General features: G+C 40.8%; 1 protein-coding gene across 2 annotated transcripts in view; it reads left to right on the top strand.

Annotated features, from left to right (window-relative positions):
* The window catches only part of LOC108032728 (uncharacterized), a 44,414-nt gene that overhangs the window by 6,376 nt on the left and 16,739 nt on the right, over positions 1 to 21,299 (top strand). For both annotated transcript variants that reach the window (XM_017106708.3, XM_050884826.1), the window contains exon 2: positions 6,349 to 6,385. The gene's annotated coding sequence lies outside the window, so the exon portion shown is untranslated. The remainder of the gene's footprint in view (positions 1 to 6,348; positions 6,386 to 21,299) is intronic.

Raw genomic sequence — 21,299 nt, 5'->3', positions numbered from 1 at the left:
GTATATATATAAATTATTTTAGATAATCAATTTAATTTAAATAAAATTGAATATTGGGTTTAACCCTGAACGATTAAGTTCTTTAGAACGAACTTCTTGTAATATAAGGTTATTGAATTAATTAAGAAACTATTGGAATTAACACATGTAAGTGCTATTAGCTTGAACGCAATTATATGCATAGCTTAGCCAGTATGATTAAGAGCCTGTAAATGATTTACGTTGCATTAGTTAAGTTAAAGGCAAGTTAGCTGGTAGTTTGCAAGTAAGTTATGCTTTCCCAGTGAGCAAGCACTGGGGATAGTTCACCGAAATTCTCTGAATATTTTCTCCTGAACTCCCACCAAGTGCAGTAAGCCCCTACCAAGTAAGCCCCCTTTGGCGTCGGGGGAGCTTCTTATGAAAGCCGTCAAGTACACGGCCATTACCAGATCATAATCAGATTAATTAAGAGCGAGTACAAAACCGAGCATCTTACGCAATCGTAAGCCCTGAAGTTCAGGGCTATTTCACGTGATAGATCCATCAAATTATAGTTTGCTTCTTATGGACAGTGGCAGAGCAAAACCTACGACAACTTTGAGATGCATTCAAAGGCACGCAGAGCATAAAACTTTATCGCCTTGTTTGATGGCCGAACTTGATCCAAAGGCTTTATGGTATGGGAAATAAGTTTATGGATCACTCAAGCGACCGAGGCGTTCAATTAAATGGAGGGCACACGAATAAGACGGTCCATAAAACGATGAATGAAAATGACATCAGCGAGCCGAAGAGAAGGAAAGCAAAAAAAAAAACGGACGCGAAAAGAGGGCAAAGATATGGCGGGCTGTTCTTTTTTTTCTGGGTTAATCAAATTTAGTCGTGGCATTCGTTGTTTCCCTCACTTTCTCGGGGTAAAAAACAAATGACGGTGGGCCATTAAGCACCTGTGTACTCGTATTCGTACCCACTCGGGTATGTGGTACACATATATCTTGCAGATACGTTTCACGTGAGTTCCGCAGATACCAGAAGGCACACGCATTTTACGTTAATTACATGTCGCTACATTGTCGGGCTTTGTAATTATTTTGACAGCCAAACCGTTGCTGCTGCCGCTTTTGTTGTATCTTTGCATTTGAAAATCCGAGAGTTACAGTTACATTCGTTAGCCGTGCGTTGATGTAATGTTTTTTCGTTCTTTTTTTACAATGACGAGAATCTCTAAAATCCCCATACCCCACCTTCAATCCTGGCAGCCAGTCAGTCAGTCTGTCAACAGCGTTTTGTTTAATGAGCTTTTTACGAGCCGTGCAATGAGTAGATACATCCCAGACCCACAGAAGATACAGATACAACGAGCCGAAGTTGTTGTCGAGCCGCTGAGTACCCACACATGACATCTACAGTTAGGGCGGGACGTTAGGCCCAAGGCGCAGAAATGTAAGCCGGCCACGTGGGTTGGATTGTGATTTTTTGTCTTGGATTAATTTCATTACTAAATAATCATAACAAATAGCTAGGGGCCATTTTAACACCCTATGGTCAGGAGGCATTATTAAAACATGGATTTCCCTTGAACATCTTAAATATTGTGTTGATCTCAGACGTATATAGAAAGAATCTTAATGTCATTAATCATTAGGGATACATTACAAAAAAAAGAGACATTTTATAAAATATTTTTTATATGCAGAATGATATGAGATTTGAAAGGTCCTAAATTTAAAAACAATACATAGCATATATATATCTTCTTTTTTTATTAAAATACCGAAAAAAGGTAGTACAACTGCACAGCGTTATACAAATTTAGCACCAACTGGCTATCACCTACCCAATAAATTAGAAACATAGGTTTATTCAGCTGCCATATAATCCCAATAAAATGTCGACATCTGCAATGCAATTGATTTATAGCCGCAAATATATGCGGAGCTAAAATTTATTGAGCAGCAAATAAATATTAATGTTGTTATGCAATTCGACCGTAAACGATGAATAACTTCTGGGTAAACCCTCGGCCACTAACAACGGGGATTGCGCGATAATCAAAGCATAGAATTGGTTTTTGAGGTTTGCAGAGGACTCGGGTAAAAGGCAGTGAGTTTTAGCCTGTTCTTGACGGTTCTTCACAGTGAAGGAAGCCTTATGTTTGGAATGACAGCCAAACATCAAAGACGCTGCTCTTCAGCCAAGTGCGAATGCAACTGGGATGATGATGACTACGAGTTGGCAATGAAAAACCAATGTCTGCGGTTTTTGCCATATTTGATTGACTGCTTGACTAACTCTCTCGACGAGCAATGCACCCGTCAGTTTTTCATTTCTAGTTTGGGGACGAACGCGTGCGCGTTACGCTTTCGGTCAAGCAAATCGGAATAATTGCCCAGAGCCGTATATACATATATATATAAATTCGTTGTCATGACGAATAAATGCATAAAAAGCGAAACGAGTTGTGTATTCGCCAAATAATTTGCATAAGCGGCACCAGCAAAACAAAAAAAAACTACTTCAATATCCGTTGATCGCAGCATCGCCGAGCGAGCAATTGTATCTGCCAGATACATCTACATTTGTATTTATGCCCCAGTCGACGACTGTATTGTCGCATCTACATATCCCCAACTGTATTTGGTTTCCATTTACGAGGTTGTTGGCGCTACCCAATGCCCCCAGTCTGAGCACAATATCTCCAATGTTATTATTACTCCCCCAGCAGTCAATATGGAAATCAAATGCTAACTATGGCGGGAAGCCATGGGTTATTGCTCCACTTGGCTTTATTATGAAGTGATATGTGGTCCTAACTTCGTACTTTATAGTAGTATATTATTAGCTTTGTTAAATAAATACCTTGCTTGGAAAATATATTTCGGGGCATTAAGAGGTTTACATTTTATTCTAATTTTTCTAGAATTTCATTTCACTTTTTCTACTACATTAATGGAAAATGTAAACGGAACATTTACCACTCTGCAGCTGTTTTCCCATGCATTTCGCTACCAGCTCGTAATACTTTGGCATTAAATATGAAAAATCAATTTCAGATGCTGGGCTCCGGCATAAAAACCGCAAAACGCTCGACCACAGATACAAGACCTTACACATTCACGTGTCATAAAGTCTGAAAGAGCGGCGAACGCGAGGAGGAATGAAAATAATACAAGCTTATGCATTGCACCCCTGGTCTCATAACGGTTTCATTGTTAGTCGAGGAACATTGCACATAAACATAAAAAGCATGAATGCACTCAGAGAAATGTTGTGGATATGATCGTATTTAAATTAATTGAAAAAGAAAGTGACGTGAATGGAATTACAAGGTTAATTTAGTGGAATATAAAAAACATGTTCAAGACTTAAAATCTCAGTAGGTTATTAAAATTTAACATAGCGCAATCGAACTATTTATTTAATTTTGAGATCTAAGCCCTTAAAGTAATATTGTAATAAATCGTTTATTAGGTATCCTAGAAAGTATAGGATAGTAATATTAAAAGGACTCCTATAAAAAGTGTTTCTTTTTAAATGTTTTTTTTTTTTTTAACAATGAGTTATTAATTTATTTATTTTAAAAATATTTGACTTTTTTTAAATTTAGGACCATAGTTCATAAATAAGGGGAAACTTAATTCATTTTTTTTGTGGAATCCTAATGAGAGGTACATTGTTTTTCCCTGTGCATATGCATATCCATTGGCCGGAGGGCAAGTCAAGAAGCGTTCGTGGGAGGGGAGGCGCAGGAGTCGAGGACCTGCAGTGGTGCAATGTGTGGTCATGTGGATGTGGCCCAGCCTGAGTCCCTCACGAAGCACCCTCCCCATTTTTTCGCTGCAACCCCTGAGTTTCCTATTAACGCTTAGGTTAAAACGAAAGTTTTCCTTCGGCTGGCCGATATTTGCATAAAATGTGCCACGGCTGCTGGCAGCTTGGGTTACTCTCTCATTTTTTAGTTTAGTTTTGTTTTATTTCATTATTTATTTATGCAACCGGCTCGTTTCCTTTCCATGGGCCAGCACGACTTGCACGTTCTTTCCCGATTGCAGGTCGCTGTAATGGCATTTATTTGAAGCCTAGTCAAGTGCTTCGTAAAAAAGTTGGCGGCAAATTAATGAAGTTTTACCTTGCAGATTAAAACTTTGCTCTTAACCTTGCAATTCTGCGTGCATGGAGGCGTGGGAAAAGTTCTCTTCCGACACATTTCCATTTCCTTCTCTCAGATCTCTTGGTTTTTTCTGTTTCCCCACAGCCTCTCCCATAGTTCGGCGAGCGATTTCCATTCAAATCGAGGGGTCCGCCCTCATCTGAGATTTGACCCAGTTATGCCCTGCCTGGGATCACGATTCGGAGCTTTATTTCCCCATTTTAATTGTAGTTGCTTTGGCTTTCTGCTTTGTGGTCATCATTTTTTCTTCATTGCCCCGGCTTTAAGCTGGCCAGATAAATAGCCAGCAGGCTGGTTTATTCAAATTGCTATTGTTATGAATAAAATAAAGTATTTGAGGAGAGTTTTTCAGTGGCAGGCTGCCTTTTTTGGCTGGCGGGACACCTAGATTGACAGAGATAAATAAAGAAATGAAATGGGGCAGATGCAGAAAAAATACTTTATTTTATTTATCTCTTTTTAGAAGATGAGTTTTCATGAAAAAAACTTTTGTTGAGAAAATATAATATTTTTCCTTATTGTTCAACTCATCGCCCAAATTGTAAATATTTGCTGGGCAAATAAAAAGTGTTTTGTTTTCACTTCTAAATAAACTGCAGCAGAGTTTAGCTGACATTGTTAGCATATTTAATAATCCCTTTATTGGCGTTAAAACAACATACTATAATACGTATATATATTATGTTTTGCCAGCAAAAAACTAAATTAAATGATTTAATTACAAGGCTTTTGGATTTTCAATGAAACGTAGTTTTGTTTATTTAATTAAAATATTTGCTCGAAACGAAAATAGAGAATTTAATATGCAGAGAGAAGTATTGCAATGTTGTTTTAAGCTATTTAAAATTTGCAATTAAAAGCCAAGTTCTGTGCCAATGAACGTAAGCACATAAGTGATGGCTAAACTGCCATTGTTCTCTACATTTTTGTCCACCAATTTACCTTGAACAATTGCAGTTGTTTACCTAAGACCCGAAAATAAACAAAATTCGACTCACACAGCTGGGAAACGAGGAAAAAAGTGAGGAAAAAGCATCCGCAATGGCCCCGGCGAACTTGAAACTGGCAATTGGATCTGCTGGCCCCAGTGCTTAATCAAGTGTGAAATCTTTAATCAAGTCGAGCTCCCCACGACCGAGTGAATTCCCAGCTGCCGTCGTCCGAGTCCCAGTCCCAGCTCCAATCCCCAATCCCCAATCCCAAACCCAGTTCAAAATCGCAGCTCCAGTAACGGGTCCAAAGAGCCGATGCAACGCAGCTGTCCGATGGCTTTTCAGTTAGCCTACCTGGTTTGGCCTTTTTTTACTTGTTGTCCGGTGCTCAAGTTGTTTTTTATTATTGGATTCCCCTTTTCGAGGAGCCCTCCCACGCTCCCAAGCCTGTCAATTAAAAAGCCATTCGATGGCCCAGGCCCTGAACTGCACGACCCGTTGCCAGTTGGCGATAAACAAAGCTGAAAAAATAAAAATAAAAACACAAAGAAAAACGCTCTTAACTTGTTTTATTTTCACCAGCCACTTTCGAGGGCGAAATTAAGTGAATTAGCTGTAACTGGCTGAATGGCTAAATTATCGGCACCGATATTGGGTTAAGTGACAGCCTAGGAAAGCGGCTGGTGGAAAAGTTTTCGCCGGAAATTAAAATATTTCCCCGAAATTAGCAGTTGGCAGGCTTTTAAAAAAAAAGTTTCTCTATGAATATGCAGCAGAATAATAAACCAAAGTGCTTTTAATACAAGTAAGGTTGGGTTGTCACTAAGTAAGTACTTATTTAATTTAATTTGCTTTTGATGTTCCCTCTGTTTTTATGGCGATTTTTAAATTCAAAGATATATTTTATGGCATTTACTTGTACAAATTCATTTTTTCATGAATTTATCTGCTAGAAAATTCTTTTCCTTGCATTTTCAACCTTGAAATTGAAATGGTGGTCCGATTTAAGATGAAAATGCTCTGCGGTTGGCAGACTCTGATGGACTCACTGAACCACAAAGGACTTTCAATCCTAGACAAGCCAACCAGCTATTTCCTAGTTTTCCTTTAAAAGTGACTTCTGCGAAGTGTGGTAATGGCCAAAGGAGTCTCTAGTTAGAATCATTTTTCATCTAGAAAATTTACCCAACCACATCGTTATTCAAATCCACAGCTTAAGAGATTACTTTGGCTAATAATCATTTTCATCCCTTGTCTTTGCAGTTGATGATAGAACGGGAAAGGCTTCCAAGAAGTGGAGGTAAGTGGAGACATGAAAACGGGTTGTTCAGGCCCACAAAAAACAGAAACACACACAGGCACACAACCCCAGGGACGCATCGGGATCAATCTTAATTTATAACAAATTTAATATGGTTGTTTCGCAGTCGAACACCGAACTCCCCTCGGAAAAGCTGGAAAATCGCCTACACATATGCTGCGTATAACCATTTCGATTTTTGCCTCGCCCTTGCCCTTTTGCCTGGAAAATGTGCAATGTGTCGGTTCTGATGGGTTTTCGGTTACCACACCACGGACCCTGGATGCCGGCATCCTTGGATCCTTAAATCCTGTGCGTCAACGCCCGTAAATATGCCACAAAAAATATTGAAATGGGCGCCATGGAACGTGTACGGCAAAACACACTTAAGTGATTTTATGGCGCCATTCAAATGTTTTCCAAATCAGCCGAACGTGAACCGCTGAAGCTGAGGTTTTTCCTTGGTTTCCATAAATTGTTTGCCAAACACCTCAAGGCATTTTCTCTGCTTTTTGTGCTCTGCCTCATGTGAACAAGTGAAGAACGTTTACCAGCAACAAGTAGATGGAAGAAGAGTTTTCATGGGGAGAGATGGAAAACTTCCTGATTTCCTTATCTTTGAGCCCGCCTGTCGTCGAAGGTCCTGAATGGCTGTTGGCCTTCCGATTGACTGACTGACTGCCTGAATGAGTGAGCGATTGAAGGAGTGACTGCCGCAGGCGGTTGAGGTCTTGCATATTTTACCAGGCTACATTAAAACGAGTCCTTCGAGCAGCGATAAATTATTGAGTAATTCCCTGGCCCTGGGTTCCGGGATTTTAAAATCGTAAAAGCCAAATACTTTTTAGCCCCGTTAGCTGCCATTAAGCCGTGTGGACGTTTCCTTGCCATCGCCATTCGATAATTGCTTTTGCCACATTCACCCTGGCCAAACTCTTGCCTCAGCGCCGGCAGATAATGTATTTCAAATTGTTTACCCCGTATACGCAATGTACAACTTGACAAAAGTTTGTGGCAAATATTTACCTTACTCTCCCGCCCCAGCGCTAATGTATAAATAATTGCATGTCACTTGCCGACTGAGCCAACACACACTTCATTGTTTGCCCCTGCGATTTGGCTTTGGGCCTCTTGATATTTTTTTGTTTAACCAGACTTTGGTTTGGATTTGAGCCGTATTTATATCGTTTGATGGCCTAACACCTCGACATAATTGGTTGGGGAGCCGCAGAAGGTCTCTCATTATCATAATGCCAAATGGTAAGCCATGCTGGCCATAATTACCCGCCCATCAAGGATCAGGCGAAAAACCCAAGGGTCATGTTTAAAACTGATTTATTTATATTATTTATGTCACACCAGGGCATCAAAAATGAAGCAGAAAATCAATGCACAACCCGAGGGCAGCGAAAAATAAAAACAAGCCCCGTGTTAAATGATTCGCTGACGGAAAACTCTGGAGCGCAACATTTCTGCAATTGACAGTCGACAGCTTGTTGACAGTGTCGTCTTAAATAATGCAAACCATTAAAAAAGAATAAACCGATTGTATAAAAAATGCAAACAGCACCAAACAGCAATTACCGTTGAGAGGCTTTATGAAATACTATAAAAGTTGGTTACGAGCTTTATGGCCGCCGAGGTTGGGAAATGTGTTGGCCAGAAAGTGGTCAGTGGCTTTTCGCCGTTTTGGCCGCTTTCGATCGGACGTGATTGGTGACAAATTGAGTTTAATTGAGTTGTTATTTGTTAAGTTATGTGAAGGCAGGCTTTTAACAATTAAGAAATTTATGAAAAGGGGACTGCAGATATATCTGCAAGCTCTTTGAAAGTGATTTCTATAGCTATGAATTCAGTTATATATATTTAGCTACATAATTTTCCTTGCCATAAATGTATAAACTTGAATTGAAATTTCGCTTTTAAAGTTGCTTTAATATTGCAATACTCCTATTTATTTAGAATAAACTCTGCTGGCTTAAAGATGAAAGTATCTTTTCTGCTTCCCCTACCACAAACTTCAAGGTTATTTTGTTCTCTTGTTTGGGCCTCGATTCAAACTAACATATGACGGGATGTCTGTGGCCAGAAAGTAAAAGAAAAGCCGACAAGTCTGCGAATCCGAGTTTGTCGCCCTCTGCGTGTCTGTTGTTGGCTTTGCGCCCCATAAATCACAAAATAAATTTTGCTCGTGCAAAATGTTTACAAAAACGGAAGCGAGACATTCGGCCAGCAGAATGCAATAAAAAGTTGTTGATTTTTGGATTTGGATTTTTTATTTGCTTGCGCGCGGGTGAGCAAACTGAATCGCCAGTCTCAAGCCCAAATGAAACTCCAAAGGGGAGACAGAGCGGAAACGGAAGTGCGTAATGCCATACGTGACCAGAACTCGTCGAAAAACGACACTGGGCTCTGCGGTCTGTCCACGGCAAGGTGCAAACAATTTTTATGATTAATTACCGGGCCCCGCCAGAGCCCAAAAACATCATGAACATGGGCACGAACATGAGTCAGTGGGTCTGCTCTTTTGTTGGCAAATGAAACAATAGCCTCACACACATCTGCACTAAGAATAAAATCAGGCAGCCATAAAAATGCAATAAAGAAAAAGGTTTTTCTTTGCGACGAGTGGGGTCATTTACTTCGTCTGGCCTGGAATGTCGTAAATACCGATTACGATGTTTGGGCGCCATATTACGTATCTGCTTCTCTAATGTCATATGTAGAACTCATACAAATATTAAGGTGTAAGCGCTGATCCTTTCAACGGTAATGTAAGAGAGGAAGTATCATAAAATAACACGATGTAGGAAGACATCATGATATTTTAATGGCATGTAAACATTGTTTCACGGAGCTTGAGGTCTTAATTAAATTATTTTTTGCTCTACGTGTCATGTCAAAATATGTATTTGTTATTTTTCCATGTTTGCTTTCAATATTGTTTATTATTTTCATTGTTTTTATTTTTAAAAAGAAATTTATATATATACTTAATACATTTTTGCATTTATTATTTCTGCTAAATAACTACTAAATAGCTACTTTTTGTGGAGCATTGTGTTAGTCCCTTATTAACGCTTTGTTTCCCTTTGCGGGTCAATTTTGGTTAGGAGTTTTAATTAAAATTAAGTAAGGCTGGAATGCTGCCGAAGAGCGGCTCCGAAGAGCCGTTGACAACGCCCAGTTAATTAGGAGTCATGCCTAAACTGACGTAATTGCTTGGGGGAGGTGCCGATCCCCAAACTCCCCGAACCGCTTCCTCCGAAACAGCAACCCTATGTGTAGCGTGTGGGGGCAGCATGGCAAATGTGAAAGCAGCTGTTGGCCAAATGTGCGAAAATTACGGGCAAATTGCTGGCGAAAATGACTCGACTAGACCACGGCCACGGTCATCGGGGCTGATTTGCATAAGAGAGCTGGCGGGCTCGGCTGCAGTTTCGCCATTATTCATCCGGCCGTTCAGTCAGTCGGCCGCCAGTCAGTCAAGCCAGGCTGTTATTCCATCAGTAAGTCAGCAAGTCAATCGCAGATGCCGCGTCACATCGAGTATCGCTTTCTCAGGTTCTACTTCTGCCCTGCAGCATCATCTCACCAACTACAACTCCAGCTGCATCCGCTTGGCTTTCCACTGGAGTCGCGTTCTTTCACCGACTACCGACTGCAATTTGGATGCCCCGTAACTGTACTGTTCGAGATAAGGCCGCAATTTCATTATGCAGATCGACAGGCCCACCTCGAGTCGACCCTTTGGGCTCCAGCTCCCCATTAACTGGGGCGAATGCCAAAGCCTTGCGGTTAACTGGGCCAGATGCATGCCTGGTGGCTGGAGGCAATCTCGACGGCTTCTCAATTACTTCGCCCGGCTCAAACACCCTTGAGGGAGCTCAGCTGATAGACAGATGGACATTTGTCAAAGCGAAACTGTTTACAATATTGCTTTTTCTTTGCGGAATCTCAGCCTGAGCCCCCTTTACAGGCGTATTAAACTTCAGATGAGTGCAGGGAAGGAGGCAAAAATTGTTCTATAAAGAACACTCTGCGTAGGCCTTTAAAAGGGTTCCTTCATTACGTTCCCTGTAAGTTAAGAAAGTGACTAAATGAAGGCAAAACAGCAAAAATTTAAAGGGAAAACAGCAGTTACAAGAAATTAATTAGAAAATAGAGAAGTTCTTACAACGCCATATAAAAAATATTAGCTATTACTTTTCCATTACGTTTATATTTAAAAGGGTTTAAAAATAAAAATATGTTAAAAGAATATAATTCTTTTTTAAGTCCTGAATACATTAATAAATAATATAACTTTTAAAGGATCATTATTATATGCTGTCAACTCTCAAATTTAAAATATAAGTTTAAATCCTTAAAAAATATACATATATACCAAAGCTAAGAACAAAAAAGGATAAAGAAAAATGGAATACTTCATTTAAACTTATATTAATATAAAGTTTTTTCATTCTACCCAGAAACTTTTATTTTCTAAAAAAGAAATAGAAAGAACTAGACCAGGGGATGGCCTGTCTCTGAGCTCGGCATCCTCCCCTTTTGGTTTTCTTTTTTTAATTATCTCTGGCAGCGCGAAAACTTTTTCAAGTGTCTTCCTTCGCGCGCCCCCAGTTTTCCGGAGGGTTCCGGCAATTAACGCCACGTTTCGAGTGCCAAATGTTTTGTCCTGTTGCCGAAGCTCCCGGGTTCGCGGCCTTGGTTCACTTATTAATTTGGCCAATTTAAAGACGGAAGCGGCAGGCGGCTGAAATAAATGAAAATTCATATTTCTCAGCAGAGGAGAAGATGGTTTCTTTCCCACAGCCCCGGATGGAAATAAAGATACACGCACCCACAGATGCCGCAACTGCCGCCGCAGAAGCAGCACCAGTCCAATTTATCCAAGACTTTTCCCACAGTCAACGCAGCCGAGTGAAGACTGTGGCGCCACAGTGGCTGACAAAAGTTGTTTGCCACAGGAAGCCCAGCCGTTGGGGAACATTAACGAATCGGGACATTCGGAGTCGGGTTTTTTATGGTTACGTGGCGACGTCTGCGGTGGATTGTCGTCTCGAATGCAAAGTGACAAAGCCGAATGTTTCCATTTGTTATTCCGCTGGAGCTGAAGCTCCATTAATTAATTGAAACAAATTATTGGGCATTAAATCGGAATGGAATTGGTGAAACCTAATTTCCTGCATAAACACCCAGACGGTTCTGTGCACGGATATCTTTCATCTCCATCCAATTTGTGACCCATCAGTACGTCAACTTGAAAGCCAAGATTGTTGTTCATCCGCACGCGTGCAGCCCAAATACATTCGGCGTAATTGTCTAGCCTCGTGCCCGGAGGTCTGCGATTGACCCAGAAAAAATATGAAGAATATTGCCGAGTGGATGATGAGTTTTGAGGCTGTCAGAAAGCGTTCCTTTCTTGTCGAAATTGCCATGCTTGGCATAGACAGCTGGCAATTTATTGGATTGGATTTGGCCAAGTGCAAGTTGCAGGCATTAAATTAAAACGTGCCCGGCTGGCAGAGAGTCGTGATGAAGCTGTGGCAGCTCTTAGCCCGCTGACGCCCAGCTAGTTAACCCAAAACGAAGGCCCCACAGTCTTCAGTCGCCACTCAACACTCAGCACTATCCATGGGTATCCGTGAGATAAGAGCAAAAAACGGGAAAGGAAATGGATGGCCATGGGCGAGGTTCTTTCGCTGGCTTTTCTTGGCCACAAAATGGATTATTATGTTAATTACTGTCACGTCACGTTGTTCGGTGCTCCGTGTTGGTGGGTAAAAGCTACCTACCCTTTCCCTGCTTTCCCCTTGGGTTTTCCCCTGGGTTTTCCACCAAATGCAGAATGACATCTGCCGCTGCTTCTGGCTCCAGCAGCTGCATTCAGGCGCCATTCAACTGCAAATTAGCGAACATACAAAATATGAGCCACAGCTGGGGGCATTTAGTGCTCACTTTTCAGTGGGCGTTTGCGTGGGTGGCTGCTTTTCCGCCTTTTCTACCATTTCAGTCTTTGTGTGCAGTAAATTGAAATTATTTCCATTGACACGTGCAAAGCGGAAATGTGCAAAGCTTTATGAAAGAATTTACAAATTGAATTCAGGCGAAAGACGCTTTCATCGTCAAAGGAAAATTAGTGTTTACTTTTAATTGACTCATTGTGGCAATGAAATCAAAGGAATTGAGTGGTAACTTGTACACTTCTAAGTGGTTCTGGATGATATTCTTAATAAGATAGTTATAAATAGAAATAAAAAGGAAGTGTTGGGATTATAAATATTAAAGAATAACAATTCTTAAGGCATTTAAAGAATCTGAATTTAATAGGATTACACAAGTCTGTACCCATTAAAAAATTGGTTAGTGATAACATTGACTTTATTTTTCTTATTTGGAAAAGAAAATCAAAGGAGTTGATTGCTATCTCGTTAAAGTATCCTTAGAGATATTAATAACGACTTCAGATTCATTTTTAAGAACAAATTCTATTGTCAAACCTTTTCCCTTTTTACTTGCCATCCCCCAAACAATGAGATATAATTTATTTTAATTTTCTTAAGAAGCCAATAACAATACATAATCAATAACAAAGCCAAATGAGCTTAAGTCTAAGCCAAAAAGCCAATATTGTTGTTTACATTTTTTAATAAACTTAGGTGTTGGTGGTCATTCTAATAGCTTAGAGGCAGAGGAATGCCTTTTGGGCAATCTATAATTAGATTTGACCAGTCGGCTTCTTAAGATATCGCATACCATGGTCCGGCAAGTTCGAGTGTCTTGTTTCTGGCCGTTAACACTCTGTTCGACATTATTAAATTAGAAGCATCAACAATGGCCAAGCGAAAAAGAACAGCCAGACTAGTCGTGTTTTTTTTTCTTCTTTTTTTCTATTTTGGCAAACATTTCTAGCCCATGGCCAAGAGCCAAAAAGCCGGTTTGTTGGGCCCCTCGTACGCGAGGTCAAGTCTCAAAACTTAAAACTCTCTGACGTGCGCACGTCTCCGGCTCCATAATAATAGCCGTAATAATCATTAAATGAAATAATATAGAAAAATTATGTTAATCGACCGGTCGGCGACTGACCAAAAAAGGTAGCCTGTTCAGAAAACAGAAACTTCTTGCGTAATCGCAGTGCATTCTGGCCCGGTTGGGATTTAATTAGCTGGTCGACTGGGCAGTGTAAACCCCGCTCATAATTCAGCGAGATGACGCCGACGACCCGTCCGTTTTTCGGTCCAGAGCATTATGAAAAATTAAATAATATATTTTAATATTGTCCTTTGCATCTCCTCTCGGTCCCCCCCACCGAACATAGTTCATTTAATTTTCATGGCTCTTTCGGGAGGTGCCTGCAAATGACACTTGCTTTGATATGTAATTAGAATTTATGAAAGTGTCAACGAGGAAAAACTTTACCGGACACCCGGTCGGACACGCCCACCGGTCCGTGCCGCCCCCTTTGGATGACAGCTGGTCCAAGACCAACAATCATTATTCAGACAAGGGGCCCCAGCTTGACAGGCGGTCCGGCAAAGTGGCCAAAAGTGTCCGCAACTTTTCAGGGAAAATACGCTTGAGTTTTTTTTTTGGTGTGGGTGGGGTGGGTGGCTTGTCCATTGGCCAAGTGTGACGATGAAACGGAACTGGGCCGCAGAGAAGCATTAAAAACCAAGGTAACAACAGGGGTCGTAATACCTTACGTAAAGTAGCAAAGAGACCAGATATTGCAACGGGCCGGATTTACCATTTGGCTAATTGCAATTGCCAAAGAGATGGGGTCTATTGGCCCTGCGTAATCGGCTTAAAGGCCAGTTGACAAATTGTGCGAAATCCGAGTGCCACCCACTGCCATTTAATCATTTTAATGAGGCCCACGTAGCCCCAGCTGCAGTATAAATAATAAAAGTTGAGTGCCACCGCCGCATATGAGACTTTTATTTATTTATTTTGTATATTTTTCGTACTTTTTTCGATGTGACTTGCGTGTTTTTATGACGTCGCTTGCGTGTTCAAGAAAGTGTTGAAAGTTTCCTTTCTTGTGTTGTTGCCACGATTTGTACTGCTGGCAGTTTAATAAGCGGAAACATTGGGACAACATATGCCATACCCCTTCCCAAATAGAGACGCAGTGGGAGGTTGACAATGAACCCCAAGAAAGCCGGGTGCGGGGAACCCAATTATGACACGACAATAAAAAGTTTTTGTTTTTATTATTGTTTATATACACACTCCACTTTTATTTTCATTGGTAATTACCGCATGAAGTTCGCTTACTTTTCCAACTCTTGACGAGGCCATCAAAAGAGCCAAACTGCCTCTTTTAGCCATTCAGGCGAGATGGAAAAAGAAGCGGTGAAAGCCTTTCTAATGCACTCCGCATAGCCACGATTGCAACATAGTAAAAAGTAATTGCTCCTCTCCTCTTCCACTGAAATGGGTTTTTTCTTCTTGTTCTAATTGCCCGACTGGCCAAAGCTGCGTTTTTTCTTTATGCCCAGCAATTAAGACCACTCGGATTGGCTGCTCTCGATGAAAGATACGGAAAAAACTGACTGCTTAAGAGGCTAATAAATGATTAAAACGGCTATTTTTGCCGGCTTATAGTTATGGCCTTCCATTTGTAAGAGTTCTGATAGTGTATTAAAACTAAAAATGACTTAAAAAGGACTTTATCTGTTTCTTTCTTAACTTTCTACGAATTGTTTTTATTATTTTTGGTAGTTAAATAAAATTACCAAAATATTATCCTCACTATTCTATTTATTTTTCAAGTTATCAGCAGTGACCTCTTCACAAAATATAGTTTTTAGGTAGCTCTTAGCCTGTGGACTCTAGCTATCACCCTAATTGAGAGTGCTCCAAAGTATTTAGCCGCAGACAAGCCGAACTTTTTTTTTTTGCCCGCACAAATCACAAAACGCACTTAGCGCAAATTGTGAAAGTTGGAAAAGTTGCTGCCACAGGCAGCCCTAGAAAGAGACCCAGACTCATCTTCCAGTTCGCATTTCCCGCCACAGGAAAACCGCAGGGGAAAGGGGGCGGATCATGGCCCCTGGGTTCTTGAAGCCGGGATTGCTCCGCTGATTACCAGCTCACGCACTCGCCCCTGCCACACGCTGTGGCAGATACGAAAAATACAAAAAAAAAATGCATAAACTTGCAGCACAAAACGAGTTTTGCTTATAGGCAAAGTTAAGTGTAACGTGCCGCAAAACAACGGCACAAGATACGTGAGAAACCGGAGGTGCACCGGTTAAAATTTAAAATCTTAGCAAGAATTTTGAATACCCTAAGAGGATTTTAAGCTGAGGTTTCACATTTTTGTATCCTAATCACGATATTAAAATATACATTAAATAAATGTAAAATAATTTTTTTTTTTAATAAAATAAAAGTATTTGTAAAATCCAAATATATAAATTAAAAAGCATTCCATATAGATAGATCATATCTATCACATTTCTTTTAATATTTTGTAGCCTTTTTATGATATTGAAAATACGCCTAAAGTAAATAGTTTTCTTAACAGTTTTTTTTAAAGCATTAATTTAAACAAATTAGATAGATTTAGATTCGATTTTTTGGTTGTTTGGGTGTGTCTACTAATAATCTAAATTTACTATCCATATAATTACTGCCACATATTTGCCAGTTCTTCTACTCTGCAATTGCCTTCTTTCCCAACTCGGTGAGTGTATTAAAATGGCATAATTATGGCTGAGCACCGGGCTCGTTTGCGAAAGCAGCTTGGGAAAAACGGAAAAATGAAAAATAAACCGAGGGCAGTGGGTTAAGTTAAACTTTTGGCTGGCCCACTGCGTGCGTGGCGCCCCCTGGCGGCGGCTGCCGTTTCGGTTTCGGGCGCAATTGAAGTCTGCGCTTGGCGCTTTTATATGGCTGCGATGTATATATTTTATTTCTCTGATTTGGCCAACTCGAGATCGCCAAACCGGTTGCCGCTCTCGGTGGGTGTACTTCACTATTTATTGTTACTGCTGCTCTGACTTTTGTCTCTGCCACAGCGGTCTCGATTATGCAACACTTCGTGTCGCCGCTCCAAACTCAGAAAGTTGTGCAAGCTCTTGTGTTTGTTGATTGTGCCTCACTCCCAGTCCCAGTCGCAGTCGCAGTCGCAGTTTCTCAGTTTCAGTACATTTGTGCCTGGTAATTGTGGCGACTCCCGGCTGTCAAAGCGAAAGACCCCACCAAAAACCAAAGAAAAAACGGAAATCCCAGTGCCAATCTGGCCGCTCTAATCAGCAAGCAAATTTGCTGACATGTCGAGCAAAACGGCCAAAAAGCCGGGGGGAAGAGCCCCCAAGTATACGACACAAATGTGGCAAATAAGCCGCTTAGCGCTCGGTAACAGCCAATTTCTGTCATTCTGTGGGGATTCTGGATGGAATAGAATCGTTTTTCGGCACAGAATGGTGGGGAATTGGGAAAAATTGAGCCATTTTAAAGATTGAACATGAGAATTAATGTCTTCTTCAATATGATTTTTTAAAATTAAAAAGCATTTTTGTATCTTAGAGTACCTACTTTGATATAAAGAACGTTAGATATTCCATAAAAACCTTGTACTGTCGGCTTCATGTTCAGTCTATTGACAATCGCATTATGCCAGGTTGTAGCTTCCGTTTCAAGGCGACACATTTCACGGCAGAACAAAGCACTCAGAACCCCTTTGCATGCGCCAACTTAAGCGCAGCTTATTGTGCTCGGAGATACTCACGCATCCGTAATAAACCTGGGATCCCCCGGCTCCATGTGAGCCCCTTCGGCTTTTAGCTGTAAAATATAATCGGGTTGCACTTTTGACTCGGGTAATGCTCCATATAAGTGGAGTCTCACTTCCGTTGTTGCTGCTCTGTCATTTGGGTGGGCCGCCTAGCCAAACCCTTTCCCCTGCACTTCCCCCGCGGGAGCCCCCCCATGTGGCACCTGTTACTACCTCTTTTCACTCCCAGCCGGTTGCCACTGGTTGCCCCATTTCCTCTGGACGGCATTAGAAGCCAAGTGGTTGAACAACAATAACCAGCAGACGAAACCGTTGCTTCCATGTCGCTTGACTTTTTGGACTTGGCCTTAAAAATATTCAACACAGCCAACTTGTTGCGCAACAGGCACAGCAAACAGTGGGAGAAAACACACGAAAACGAGCTAAAAATAGGGAAATATTTTAAGAACCATTATTTGTTCAACAACAGAACTTGCAAACAGAAAGGGAGTCAAGGGAAATATTTATAGAACAATAGTGGCTATTTTTAGGCTTGGCAGATCATATTGTTATAAGTAACAATGAGCCTTTATAAGGTAAACATATAAGTATAACTTGTCAAAAATTACAATGTCAATTTATTTTTTATTACTTGCAAATTAAGTGGTTATAAGTGGTGAGAGAAGTATATTATTTCTTAAGTCTTGACTAACAAAATTATATTTTTTTTTAAGAGCCTATAAAAGTTTTATTTAGAATATGTGTTAGTTATTATTGTTTCTTCACGACCTAGAACTCCTACTTTCGTTTCAGCCAATTAACACAAGTCAAAAAGTCTGTCGACCTGTATAGTTAGCCACATAAATTATTTATGCATGCCGTAAAAGGTTTACGCTCTATTTAATAAACTTTCTTAGGCGTAAGGAAATTTTCCCATTAGCTTAAGAGACAACAATTTGTTACTACTATATGTATTTTGATTTAACAACCATAACACATTATTTTCGTAGTGTAAAAAGAGAGATTACGCACTGAGGAGGCAAATGATTTTTGAGGGAGAAATGCTAAGTCTGGGTGCACCGGGCCTGTTGTGCTTCTTGCCGGTTGTTATTCTTAGGCTTTTTGTTGTCAGACTGACAACAAACATAAAGGCCAAGAAAAGCAGATGTGGCTGGTTTTGGCCCGATTTGCCGGCTGCCTGTTGCACTTGTTTTGGCCTGGTTGTTCTCGTTCTGCTCTTGCTTCTGGTTTGGCATCGGTTTTTGGGTTCTGCTCGGATGCGTTCCACTGGCTCGGCCTGAGTCACAGTTTTGTTTAACCCAATGCAAATGCTCCGAATACCCTGTTGACACATTTACCAGGAATATTCTGTATGGCAAAATATAGCGGAAATGTGACAAAAGTTTGATTTATGACAGCCGGCTGGGGGATACGCAATAAATTGAAACGGCTTTTTAAGTAAACAAATGTTGCATAACCAACAATGGGTTTACAAAACGATGAAAAGGCTCTTTTTCCCCAAAATTCTTCTTTTATAAACCCAGTCTAGTCTTGTTCTTCTTCCCCCCAGACATGAAGAGAAAAGAAGCAATTGTGAGTTGAATGAACTGACCGCAAAACAACGAAAAAATAAGCCAAAGCAGCTGCCCCTACAACAAAACAAGCATAAAACTGGCCGCAAAGTTCACAGTTGGCCAAGAAAACTTCGAAAAGTGAGCCAAAAGCCGAGACAAGAACCTCTGAGCCGGGATTGCGAATTGATCTGCCTGGGAAACTGGCCAATACTGTTTGAATTTCGAACCTAATGCCATCAGTTAGCCACTCATTGGCACATTTAGCAATTCCCAACACAATTCACATTCATTTGCCAACCATTTATGTGCTCGAATAGATCTAGTTGGATCAAATTAACAGGCTCTGGTTTTGTTTACGCAGTTGGTCGGAAAAGCCCCAGGTCGGAAATAAACCGACAATAAATTGGTTTAATAACAGTCGTTATTGCTGGCCAGCGCTTTTGTTGGTTTGTTTTTAATTATTATTTCTGGCTGACGAGGAAATATGCAAACAAGATATTTCCCTCTCATATTTTTTGGCTCCGCAATCTCTTTGCAAAACTTTTTAATTACATAGTTTCGACTGCGGTGGGCGCACGGGGTGGGCGTGGCACGAAGTTACGGCCGCACTTTGCATATTCATGTGGCTTAGGCCACCAAAAAAAACGCGAAAAGAAGCCAAAGTTGGTTGTAAACTTTCAGAACGTGAACAATTTTCGGGACCTGTAAGAGTACTATTTTTGGCCAAATTAAAACAATGCTTTGGAAGAAACTGCCATAACATTTGAACCACTACCAGGGAGTGTATCAAAAAATAAGAAAGAAGGAAAACAAAAGCCACACTTGCCACGATGTTTATTTTACTTTCGGTACGTGCCAAATGAAAATAAAACCCGAGCGCAGCAAATTTAATAAATATGAAATGAGTTTGTCATACACACAGAAACCCTTGCCCCAATTACAAGGATGCCGGGGATTGCGAGACTCCAGGGTCTGCAAGGCTTCGATAACGTGCCGCAGCGGCAAATACCTTTAAGCCAGACCCAAAAACACAGGGGCGGGGCAATTCGGGGCCAGGCAAGGACCCTGGCTGCCTTAGCAAATAAACACGCACTTACGGGCTCACAGGACTTTTATGGGTCCTTGGCTATGCGCCCACAGACGCGGCGTCGTGAATAACGTGTGACAAAATAAATGCCACTAAAATAGGGGATCACAAGTCGCAGGCCGTATCCTTGAGGCATTCCTGCAAATGCCAAACAAATCGATGCCCGCCGAGAGGAAGAGGGCTGAAATATGCGATTATAAGCGCATAAAAGTGCCGCAGGACTCCCAAAGTCCGGAGTCCTTGGCCTGTCACAACGAATCCTGTCCTTAGTTTTGGCCTCCTGGCAGGCGGAACTTGTTGAATAAATAGGGAAATGAACGGCAGACTGTCACACAATCTGCTGATTGCTACACAGGAATTCCTGTTCCGCAGGCCCACACCACCGCCCTTCCTTTTTTTTCCCCGCCCTCCCTATGAGTGGAGCTTGTTGGCCAGGCTTGTTAATAGGTTTTCGGGGAGTCCTGCCAGGCCCACCGTGAAATGGCCGAATAGTTGCCTAATGAGTGCGATGATGATGATGACCAGGGCACGAGGCGTTTTAATTGGCCCGAGATGAGAAAGTGTAGTGTCATTGCGAAAAATATCTAAATGTTTTATGGAAATACTCTCTCTCATAAAAACAGCACTCGAAATAAATTAAAAGCTGCTATGAAAAGTTTTCGCCTTTATACAATGTTATTCATGGGAAAAAGTGTGATAACGAAACTTTGTAACTTTCAAACTATGTGCGGAAAATACATAGTTTTGGCTTTATAAGCCGGCAGGTGGTATAAGTTAAAAAATAGAAAATATAATAGAAAAATGCAGACATTCATTTTACTAAAAAAGCAAATTGTGTTTCTGCCACTTTCATTTAAGAGATTTAATATACTAAATATGTAGAATAGGATTTACTTTAAGTAAATACAGATAAGTTTTGCTGAATTTTCCCAAGCATCCGCTGTTCACACAGAAGGGCAACCAAACATTGCCAAACACTGAGGAGGGAGCTCTGGAATCTATACCATGAGAATGACGAGTGCATAATTTATGTGAACAATAGTGGCGGCCACTGTTTGCCATCTCAATTCACACGACAGGCAGACAAAATTGTTACACATACCAAAAGTTGGGTAAATTTTTCCTCTACCTGTTTGTTTGCACAACCTAATGGGCACATTCATTTTATTTCCCAGAATAAGGAGAGGAAAAGTAAATATTTTCTTTTATTATTTGCCTCTGAGAATTGTGCTGCGTCTGGGCAGTAACTTTCAAAAAATGTATCTTAAAGATAAATAAGATCGTTTAGGCATTGTAATAGACCTTTTCCTCGAATGTCTGGGAAGTTTGCTTCGTAAACTTGTCCCTCTTAACTGAGAGTGCGGGGTTACATTATTTGCCTTAAATTGGTAGTAAATTCGAAAAAAAAACGTTTAACAAGGCATACCGATTTGCTGTCTTATATCTCATTTGTCCTAGACTTTACCTATTTTATTACGCAGTTGGCGTGTTTTTCCGTTACTTTGTTTTACTTTCGCTTTTCGGGCT

The sequence above is a fragment of the Drosophila biarmipes genome, chromosome 2L, assembly GCF_025231255.1.
Source record: "Drosophila biarmipes strain raj3 chromosome 2L, RU_DBia_V1.1, whole genome shotgun sequence".
NCBI lineage: Eukaryota > Metazoa > Arthropoda > Insecta > Diptera > Drosophilidae > Drosophila > Drosophila biarmipes.
The sequence above is the reverse complement of the archived record's forward strand: the minus strand, read 5'-3'. Positions and strand labels throughout refer to the sequence as shown.